At 40.6% G+C, this 11572-nt stretch overlaps 1 long non-coding RNA gene across 1 annotated transcript in view; it reads right to left on the bottom strand.

Moving 5' to 3' along the window:
* Nucleotides 1-11160, bottom strand: part of LOC133238380 (uncharacterized) — a 58620-nt gene extending 47460 nt beyond the window's left edge. Inside the window, exon 1 of the long non-coding RNA XR_009733516.1 lies at nucleotides 10625-11160. This is a non-coding gene — a long non-coding RNA (uncharacterized LOC133238380). The remainder of the gene's footprint in view (nucleotides 1-10624) is intronic.
* Nucleotides 11161-11572: the final 412 nt, after the last annotated feature.

Here is an 11572-nt window from a genome sequence, read left to right on the forward strand (position 1 = left end):
AGCCTTGATGTACTCCTTTTCCTATTTGGAACCAGTCTGTTGTTCCATGTCCAGTTCTAACTGTTGCTTCCTGACCTGCATACAGATTTCTCAAGAGGCAGGTCAGGTGGTCTGGTATTCCCATCTCTTTCAGAATCTTGGGTGCATAGATATTTACAATTGTTATGTCTTCCTCTTGGATTGATCCCTTGATCATTATGTAGTGTCCTTCCTTATCTCTTGTAATATTCTTTATTTTAAGGTATATTTTGTCTGATATGAGGATTGCTACTCCAGCTTTCTTTTGCTTCCCATTTGCATGGAATATATTTTTCCATCCTTTCACTTTCAGTCTATATGTGTCTTGAGATCTGAAGTGGGTTTCTTGTAGACAGCATATATATGGGTCTTGTTTTTGTATCCATTCAGCCAGTCTGTGTCTTCTGGTTGGAGCATTTAGTCCATTCACATTTAAAGTAATTATTGATATATATGTTCCTATTGCCATTTTCTTAATTGTTTGGGGTTGATTTTGTAGGTCTTTTTTCTTCTCTTCTATTTCTTCACTATATAAGTCCCTTTCACATTTGCTGTAAAGCTGGTTTGGTGGTACTGAATTCTCTTAACTTTTGGTTATCTGAAAAGCTTTTTATTTCTTCATCAATTTTGAATGAGATTCTTGTTGGGTACAGTAACCTTGGTTGTAGATTTTTCCTTTTCAGTACTTTAAATATATCCTGCCATTCCCTTCTGCCCTGCAGAGTTTCTGCTGAAAGATCAGTTGTTAAGCATATGGGGTTTCCCTTGTATGTTACTTGTTGCTTCTCCCTTGCTGCTTTTAATATTCTTTCTTTGTATTTAGTCTTTGTTAGTTTGATCAGTGTGTGTCTTGGTGTGTTTCTCCTTGGGTTTACTCTGTATGGGATTCTTTGTGCCTCTTGGACTTGATTGACTATTTCCTTTTCCATGTTGGGGAAATTTTCAACTATAACCTCTTCAAAAAATTTCTCATAACCTTTCTTTTTCTCTTCTTCTTCTGGGACGCCTATAATTTGAATGTTGGTGGGTTTGATATTGTCCCAGACGTCTCTGAGACTATCTTCCATGCTTTTCATTCTTTTTAGTTTATTATGCTCTTCAGAAATTATTTCCACCACTTTATCTTCCAGCTCACTGATTCATTCTTCTGCTTCAGATATTCTGCTATTGATTCCTCATGGAGTATTTTTTAATTTCAGTGATTGTGTTGTTTGTCTCTGCATGTTTATTCTTTAATTCTTCTAGGTCTTTAATTGATTCTTGCATTTTCTCCATTTTGTTTTCAAGGTTTTTGATCATCTTTACCATCATTATTCTGAATTCTTTTTCATGTAGTTTGCCTATTTCCTCTTCATTTCTTTGGACTTCTGTGTTTCTAGTTTGTTCCTTCATTTGTATAGTATTTCTCTGCATTTTAATTTTTTTTTAACTTACTGTGTTTGAAGTCTCCTTTTCCCAGTCTTCACGGTTGAATTCTTTCTACCTTTTGGTTTCTGCCCTCTGAAGTTTGGTCCAGTGGTTTGTGTAAGCTTCATATAGGGTGATATTTGTGCTGAGTTTTTGTTTGTTTGTTTTTCCTCTGATGGGCAAGGCTGAGTGAGGTGGTAATCCTGTCTGCTGATGATTTGGTTTGTATTTTTGTTTTGTTTGTTGTTTAGATGAGGCCTCCTGCACAGGGTGCTACTGGTGGTTGGGTGATGTCAGGTCTTATATTCAAGTGATTTCCTTTGTGTGAGTTCTCACTATTTGATACTCCCTAGGGTTAATTCTCTGGTAGTCTAGGGTCTTGGAGTCAGTGCTCTCACTCCAAAGGCTCAGGGCTTGATTTCATTACATTGTCCTTCTAAAAAGATGCCTTTAAAAATGCCTCCATGGAAATCCACTTAATTGCTTTTCCATCTCAGCACATTCTTTCCTCTGGCAGAATATTCAATGTAGAAGCTAAGAATGGTCTAATCCACTCTATGACAATGATTCAAGGAAGCTTCTCCAAATAATTTCTTCTTTACAACCGAAGACCTGGGGTTTCATAGAGATGTTCACTGCCATTCCAAATGGCCCTGGCATCAGGTCAAGCAGACACCTCAGCCATGGAGAAGCCATGTTGGTTATGAGTGTTGCTCTTAGGCATCCAGATTTTTCCAGAGAACCCTGACCGATGGTTATGATTCAGGAGGATGTATAAGTCCAGCTGCCTGTGTTTTCTTGAATCCCAACCAGATTTGCAGCCCCCCCACCCCAACCCCCAAAGGAATGAGAGGACCACCGACATTGGCTGCTTGCAGGAAATTTGTTGTTTCTGGTGTAAATAGTCTGATGGGGAGGAAGAAACGGGGATGCAGTCAGAGCATGAAGGGCAACATGAGGTCTGAATAGGAGCTCTGTATGGAGAGACAGAGACCAGTCTGCAAGCAAGAGCCTCACGCCCATTTACAGTCGATTCCAGCTCCCACCTCCAGTTCAAGGTAACTATGGATGTATTTTCCATCTCTGTTCTAGAAGTTTCATGTAAATAGAATCATACGGTATGTGGTCTATGAGTTTGACTTCTTTCACTTAGCATACTCTTTTTGAGATCTGTGTCACTGCTTAGCAATGGTTTGTTTTCTTTCATTGCTAGTATGGAAACATCACATTTTGTTTTTTGTTTTTTTGTGTGTGTTTTTTTTTAAATTTTATTTATTTATTTATTTATTTTTTTAATGAGATCGAAATAGGTAGAATCCACCAGATTTATTGGGCTTCACTGCCAGATGTAATCTTTTTTTTTTTTTTTTTGAGAATATGAAAGTTCTCTGTAATCAGAGAGCAGGAAAGACGTTGTATCTTTATTTTTAGCATAAGAACTTCTATTCAACTTATGCCTTTGAGCCTTGAGATACATTTTCCTTCAGATCACTAAGTTGAGTATCAATTACTGTTTCCTTTAACTAATGGACTTTTATTTTGTAGATCATGTAATGATATGGCTGGAAGCATCTGTGATGGGTAGAAAAATTTCTCTCAGTATTTTTTTTTTTCATTCAATAACTGGGTATTTTATTTTTATTTTTTTTTATTTCTTTTTCCAAAAGAAAGCAGGAGTCACAATACTCGTATCAGATAAATTAGACTTTAAAACAAAGGCTGTGAAAAGAGACAAAGAAGGTCACTACATAATGATCAAAGCATCAATCCAAGAAGAAGATATAACAATTATAAATATATATCCACCCAACATGGGAACACCGCAGTATGTAAGACAAATCCTAACAAGTATGAAAGAAGAAATTAACAATAACACAATAATAGTGGGAGACTTTAATACCCCACTCACACTTATGGATAGATCAACTAAACAGAAAATTAACAAGGAAAAAAAAAAAAACAAACATGTATCTATAAAGCTCACTAAAGCAAAGCACAGTAAAATGAGGTATGGCAATAAAAGGCGTTAAATTTATCAAATAAAAAAAAAATAAAGTGCTGAAAAATTAAAGCTGTCAAAAAAAAAAATAAAAAAAATAAAAATAAAATACCCAGTTATTGAATGAAAAAAAAAAATACTGAGAGAAATTTTTCTACCCATCACAGATGCTTCCAGCCATATCATTACATGATCTACACATTTTGTTTAATAAGTAATTTGGATTGTGTAGTTTTTGGCTGTTATGAATTGCTGTGGACAATTGTATGGGTGTCTTTGTGTGGACACGTATTTTCATCTCTCTTGAATAGACATCTAGGAGTAGAATTGCTGGGTTGTATGGTAAGTAACTTTTTAGGAAGCTATCAAATTGTTTTCTGAAGTGGTTATACCATTTAACATTTCCACCATCAACATGAAGATTGCAGTTGCTTTGTACATTCTCACTAGCACTTGAGTTGTCAGTCTTTTTTACTTAACTATTCTAAAGGGTGTGTTGTGGTTTAAATTTCCATCTCTGTCATGGCTAATGGTGTTGAGCACATTTTCATACACTGATTATCCATTGGTATATCTTTTTTGGTGAAGGGTTCATGTAAATCTTTTGCCCATTAAAAAAATTGGATTGTCTTCTTCCTACTGAATCATAAGCATTCGTTTTTCTGGATACAAGTCCTTTTTTAGATATGTGTTTTGCAAACATTGTCTTTCAGCCTGTGGCTTACCTTTTAATTTTTCTTAGTGTTATCCTTTAAAGAGCAAAAGGTTAAAATTTTGATGAAGTATAATTTTTCAATTTTTTCTTTTATGGATTGTACTTTTAATGTCATAGCTAAGAAATGTTTGTCTAGTCCAAGGTCACAAAACTCTCTCTTATATTTTCTGCTAGAAATTTTTGCTCTTATATTTAGATTATGATCCATTTTGAGTTAATGTTTGTGTGTAGTGTGAGGTACATTAGTACCTCACATTGCTATGCCCTCCTCCAGGGGACCTTCCTGATCCAGGGATTGAACCTGTGTCTTTTACATCTCTTGCACTGGCAGGTGGGTTCTTTTTCACAACCACCATCTGGGAAGCCCTACTAAGTGCCCAGCATTATCCTAAACACGAATTCTATAAACTCATAAATGCTTACACCAAAGCTGTAAGACACAGACTACCTCACACTAGTATGTTACATTCTAACATAAGAATATTCAATTGTTCTTGCACCACTTGTTGCAAAATTATTCTTTCCTCACTGAATTACTTTGGTCCTTTGTTGAAAATCATTTGACCATTTATGTGCAGGTTTAAACTCCAGTACTTTGCCACCTGATGCGAAGAACTGACTCATTTGAAAAGACCCTGATTCTGGGAAAGATTGAGGGCAGGAGGAGGAGGGGATGACAGAGGATGAGGTGGTTGGATGGCATCATTGACTCAATGGTCATGGGTTTGGGTGGACTCTGGGAGTTGGTGATGGACAGGGAGGATTGGTGTGCTGGAGTTCATGGGGTCATGAAGAGTCAGACATGACTGAGCAACTGAACTGAACTGAACTGATTTCTTCTTTTGAGGAATAATCATTCTCCCATTTGATAAATGTTTGTGGGACAGTAATAGAGTGGGCACAGGAACCAAGCTGGGATCCTCTGATGCTTTCTATCAAGGATTTGAACCCTGAGAAGCAAGACCAACTAACTGAACGGTGTGCAGTTACATTCAGCTTTAATGATAGTTTCCTACCCAGACTCATTCCATAAGACTCTCAATAATAAGAATGAGCAATCCATGTAGTATTTAATTTAGCCCATGTGTACGTGCTAAGTCACTTCAGTCATATCTGACTCTTTGTGACCCTATGGATTGTACCCCACCAGGCTCCTCTGTCCACGGGGATTCTCCAGGTGGGAATACTGGACTGGGTTGCTATGCTCTCCTCCAGGGGATCTTCCTGATCCAGGGATTGAACCTGTGTCTTTTACATCTCTTGCACTGGCAGGAGGGTTCTTTTTCACTACCACCATCTGGGAAGCCCTACTAAGTGCCCAGCATTATCCTAAACACTAATTCTATAAACTCATAAATGCTTACACCAAAGCTGTAAGACACAGACTACTATTGTCCTCATTTTATAGTTGGGAAAACCAAAGCAGGCAGAGTCTAAGTAACTTTGTTGTGGTTGTTCAGTCACTAAGTCATGTCTAACTCCTTGTGACTCCATGAACTGCAGCACGCCAGGCTTCCCTGTCCTTCATTATCTCCCTGAGTTTGCTCAAACTCATGTCCATTGAGTCAGTGATTCCATCCAACCATCTCATTCTCTGTTGCCCCCTTCTCCTCTTCCCCTCAATCTTTCCCAGCATCAGAGTCTTTCCCAACAAATCAGCTCTTCACATCAGGTGAAGGATTGGAGATTCAACTTCAGCAAAGTCCTTCCAATGAATATTCAGGGTTGATTTCCTTTAGGATTAACAGGTTGGATCTCCTTGCTGTCCAAAAGGTACTCTCAAAAGTCTTCTCCAGCACCACAATTTGAAAGCATCAATTCCTCAGTGCTCAGCCTTCTTTATGGTTCCAACTCGCACATCCATACATGACTACTGGTAAAACCATAGCTTGGACTATATGGACCTTTGTCGGCGAAGTAATGTCTCTGCTTTTTAATATGCTGTCTAGGTTTGTCATAGCTTTTTTCCCAAGGAGCAAGAATCTTTTAATTTCATGGCTGCAGTCACCGTCTGCAGCGATTTTGGAGCCCGAGAAAATAAAATCTATCACTGTTTCCACTTTTCCCCCAATCTATTTGCCATGAAGTGATGGGACCAGATATCATGATCTTTGTTTTTAGAATGTTGAGTTTTAAGCCAGCTTTTTCACTTTCCCTTTCATCTTTATCAAGAGGCTGTGTAGTTCTTCTTCACTTTTTGCCATTAAGGTGGTATCATCTGCACATCTGAGGTTGATATTTCTCCTGGCATTCTTGATTCCAGCTTGTGCTTCATCCAACCCAGCACTTGGCATGATGCCTCTGCATATAAGTTAAACAACAGGGTGATAGCTCTTGATGTACTCCTTTCCCAATTTTGAACCAGTCTGTTGTTCCATGTTCAGTTCTAACTGTTGCTTCTTGTCCTGCATACAGGTCTTAGGAGACAGGTAAGGTGGTCTGGTATTCACATCTCTTTAAGAATTTTCCACAGTTTGTTGTGATCCACACTGTGAAAGGCTTTGGCATAGTTGGTGAAGCAGAAGTAGATTTTTTTTTTTTTTTGTAATTCTTTTTATTTTTCTATGGTCCAGCAGATATTGGCAATTTGATCTCTGGTTCCTCTGCCTTTTCTAAATCCAGCTTGTACATCTAGAAATGATTGGTTCTAAGTAAACTGCCCAACCTCAAAACCAGTATGTAGCAAGGCTATGATTTGAACCAGGAAATCTGATTCCAGAGACCATGCCTTTAAACATCAGGCTATCCTATCTTGGTTGAGCTTCCTCTTTCCTAACCTGTGGAGGTGTTTTTGTTCCTGCCTACTCCAAGGCCTGGGTGTAGTCTGGAGGCGACCTTAGAGGGTCCAATCCCCATTTCCTCCCAGTAAATCACCTGTGTCTGAATTACCTACAGTCAGTTTTTGTTTCCTCAACCAAAGCCCCTTAATAAGTCCAATTCACAAAGTCACAGCAGGGATTTAAGAAAGATGATGCAGGTCACCCACTAAATGCAGTACTAGGACATAGCACATCAGTAGATCTCAGAGATGACGATGATGAAGATAGTGATGATGGTGGGGAAAATGATGCTAATATAAAAATATATGTCTTATCAAGCCCTAAACCTAGGGATCCAAATCCAGGAATGAAAAGCAAGAGAAAGGATATCTTACTTGCACTTGGCCTTGTGGCAGGGTCCATTTGGTGGCTGTATTCATTATCTATTGGTGTACAACAAATCATCCCAAAGTGTATCAGCTTAACACAACACTGACCCCACAGCATCTGTGGATCAGGAATAAGTCTCTCATGAGCCTGCAAACAGGCTACTGGCTTGGGCTTTATTATTATCTGAAGGCTAGACTGGTAGGGAATGTGTATCTGCTACCAACCTCACTTATGTGGTTGCTGGCAAGCCTCAGTTCCTTGGCATGTGGGCTTTGACATAGAATTTCATGTGACATGGCAGCTGGCTTTCCCCAGGGCAAGTGATCCAAGAGAGAGCAAGATGGAGTGCCCAAGACGGAAGCCTCAGTACTTTTATAACTTAAAAAATTTTTTTAAATTAATTTATTTTGTAATTGATGGATAATTGCTTTATAGAATTGTGCTGGTTTCTGCCAAACATCAACAGGAATCAGCCATAGGTATACACAAATCCCCTCCCTCTTGAGTCTCCCTCCCATCTCCCTCCCCATCCCACCCCTCTAGGTTGTTCAGATTAGATCAGATCAGATCAGTCGCTCAGTCGTGTCCGACTCTTTGCGACCCCATGAATCGCAGCACGCCAGGCCTCCCTGTCCATCACCAACTCCCGGAGTTCACTCAGACTCACGTCCATCGAGTCAGTGATGCCATCCAGCCATCTCATCCTCTGTCGTCCCCTTCTCCTCCTGCCCCCAATCCCTCCCAGCATCAGAGTCTTTTCCAATGAGTCAACTCTTCGCATGAGGTGGCCAAAGAACTGGAGTTTCAGCTTTAGCATCATTCCTTCCAAAGAAATCCCAGGGCTGATCTCTTTCAGAATGGACTGGTTGGATCTCCTTGCAGTCCAAGGGACTCTCAAGAGTCTTCTCCAACACCACAGTTCAAAAGCATCGATTCTTCAGCACTCAGCCTTCTTCACAGTCCAACTCTCACATCCATACATGACCACAGGAAAAACCATAGCCCTGACTAGACTAACCTCTGTTGGCAGAGTAATATCTCTGCTTTTGAATATGCTATCTAGGTTGGACATAACTTTCCTTCCAAGGAGTAAGCGTCTTTTAATTTCATGGCTGCAGTCACCATCTGTAGTGATTTTGGAGCCCAGAAAAATAAAGTCTGACACTGTTTCCACAGAGCCCCAGTTTGAGTTCTCAGAGTCATACAGCAAATTCCCATTGGTTATCTATTTTTCATATGGTAATATAAGTTTCCTTGTTATTCTCTCCATACATCCCCCCCTGTCCTTCTCCCCTACACCCTGTCCATAAGTCTGTTCTCTGTGTCTACGTCTCCACTAAGAGTTAGTCACTCAGTTGTGCCCGACTCTGCCCATGGATTGCAGCCCACCAGGCTCCCCTGTCCATGAGATTTTTCAGGCAAGGATACTGGAGTGGGTCTCCATTTCCTTCTCCAGGGGATCTTCCCAACCCAGGGATCGAACCCGGGTCTTCCGCACTGCAGGCAGATTCTTTACCAACTGAGCTACAAGGGAAGCAGTGTCTCCACTGCTGCCCTGCAAATAATTTCATCAGTATCATCTTTCTAGATTCCATATATATATACATTAGTATAAGGTATTTGTTTTTCTCTTTCTGACTTACTTCAGTCTATATAATATGCTCTAGGTTCATCCACCTCATTAGAACTAACTTGAATGCATTCCTTTCTATGGCTGACTAATACTCCATTGTATACATGTAACACAGCTTCTTTATTCATTAATCTGTCGATGGACATCTAGGTTGCTTCTGTGTTCTCTCTATTGTAAATAGTGCTGCAGTGAAGATTGGGGTACACGTGTCTTTTTCAATTTTGGTTTTCTCGGGGTATATGCCTAGTAGAGTCTTTTTATAACTGTATCTCAGGTGTGACATGGCATCACTTCTGCATTTCTGTTTGTAAGAAGTCAATTAGTAAATCCAACCCACACTCAAAGGGAAGGGATAAAAAGAGGGCATGAATATTTGGAGGGGGAACACTAGGGATTCTCTTAGAGGCTGTATATACCACCGTGACAGTCTTGTGGGAACCAAAGTTAGGTGAGGATGTACCACCCAAGGAAGCCAAAAGAAAGAGCTTGAGAATGAGTTTGAGTAAAATTCCTTAGAGAGATGTCTACTCTCTTTAATCCTGAAGAATTTCTTAGAAACTTCCCATCAGTAGTCTTATTTGAGACGGATCAAGATTGGCTTTATAACTTTTCATGGGAAGGAGAATAAACTAACCTGGATTCAGGTTCTCTTTCATTTATTGCATCATTAGACATCTACTGAACATCTACCCTGTGTCAGGCACTATGCCAGAGATACCTAAGACCTCAAGAGGTTCAAAATTCTAATGATAGAGACATGAGATAAAACAATTGTAATAGAACTATGTACAAGGTAGGGCTTCCCTGGAAGCTCAGCTGGTAAAGAATCCGCCTGCAATGAAGGAGACCCTGGTTCGATTCCTGGGTCAAGAAGATCCCCTGGAGAAGGAAAAGGCTACCCACTCCAGTATTCTTGCCTGGAGAAGCCCCATGGACAGAGGAGCCTGGCAGGCTACAGTTCATGGGGTCACAAAGAGCTGGACATGACTGAGCGACTAAGCACAGCACAGCACATGTACAAGGCATGGTAGTGGCACAGGAAGGGAGATATCCAACTCTGCCTGAGAAGTTCAATGAAAGATTCAGAAGGAATACTGAGGCTAGGCCTTGCAGCATGCATAGGCATTTGCCAGCAAAGGGGACGTGTGAAGGCATGAGAGGAGGAGGACACACGAGGCGGTAATAGTATATACAAGGGTCTGCCATGTTCAGGGAAGTGTGAAGTTTGTTGTGGTTGAATGGAGGGTAAGAGTGGATGGGTGACAGATGAATCTGGATATTTTCAAGGGCCGTATATACCATGTGGGCTTCCAGGTGGCGCTAGCGGTAAAGAACCCGCCTGCCGATGCAGGAGATGTAAGAGATGCAGGTTTGATTCCTGGGTCAGGAAGATCCCTTGGAGGAGGGCATGGCAACCCATGGAGAATCCCATGGACAGAGGAGCCTGGGGGGCTATTGTCCACAGGATCGCAAAGAGCTGGACATGACTGAAGCGACTTAACGCTCATGCATGTATCTTGCAGAGGATGTTTTACTCTATCCTGGGTGGGACAGAGACACTCTGAAGGAGATTATACCCTGAGGTAGTGTTGGATTAAGATTGAAAATGCAGCTGTGATTTCCACCACAAGGTGGGTTCTTCTTCAGTAGTGTGTCTTCCCACTAACACAGCAGACTAGGTGGCTTAAACAAGAGAAATTTACCTCTCACAGTTCAGGAGACTGGAGGTCCAAGATGGAGCTGTTGACAAGTCTGGTTTCTCCGGAGGCCTGTCTCCTTGGGTTGCAGATGGCTGTCTCACTATGTCCTCACATGGCCTTTTTTCTGAGATGCCCACCACGGTGTCTCTCTTTCTTGTTCAAAGGACATCAGTCATATTGAATTAGGAACCCTCACTTATGACCCCATCTATCTTAGTTACTTCTTAAATGCCCTAGCTCCAAATATAGTCACAGTGGGGGTTAAGATTTCAATATATGAATTCAGAGAGGGGGATACACAATTCAGTCCATAACAAATAGCTATCATTTTATGAACCATGTATTATCTCCTGGGCCCTGTGCTAAGTAACTCCCATGAAATCTTCCATTTCATCCCCATGCCATTGCAACCTTGGATGAGTTACTTAACCTCTCTATGCCTCAGTATCCTCATCTGCAAAATACTTGCCTTATTGTGTTGTTATGAGTATTAAATGAATTAATATATTTAAAGCATTCAGAACACTGTCTGGTGCAGACTGTTCGTTAAACATATGAATAAACTCTCTCTAAGATATAGATAGAATTAATTTCCTCATGTTACAGACAAGAAAATCAAGACCTTGAAGGAACAGAGGTTGGCTGGCAGAACCGCTTGAATTCAGTGCTGTCCTAATCACAATGCTATCATTTTGGATCTCTAAAATGGGCTTAGGGGGGTCTCAGAGCTTGATAGATTCTGATGTGTTTCTCAAGGGAAGGGAGCCTGGCTAATCTCACATTTGGAGAGCAAGGCTTATCAAAAAGCAACTGCTGGCCAACAGTCCTGTCTACACCAGGACTGACACCCTGATCTGCCACCATCTGCTGCCTCAAATGATGAGTAGGGACTTTTTTTTCCCCCAGGTGACAAAGTGGGAATACAGCACTGATTTATATATGGATGCATTT

The sequence above is a fragment of the Bos javanicus genome, chromosome 25 (genome assembly GCF_032452875.1).
Source record: "Bos javanicus breed banteng chromosome 25, ARS-OSU_banteng_1.0, whole genome shotgun sequence".
Classification (NCBI taxonomy): Eukaryota; Metazoa; Chordata; class Mammalia; order Artiodactyla; family Bovidae; genus Bos; species Bos javanicus.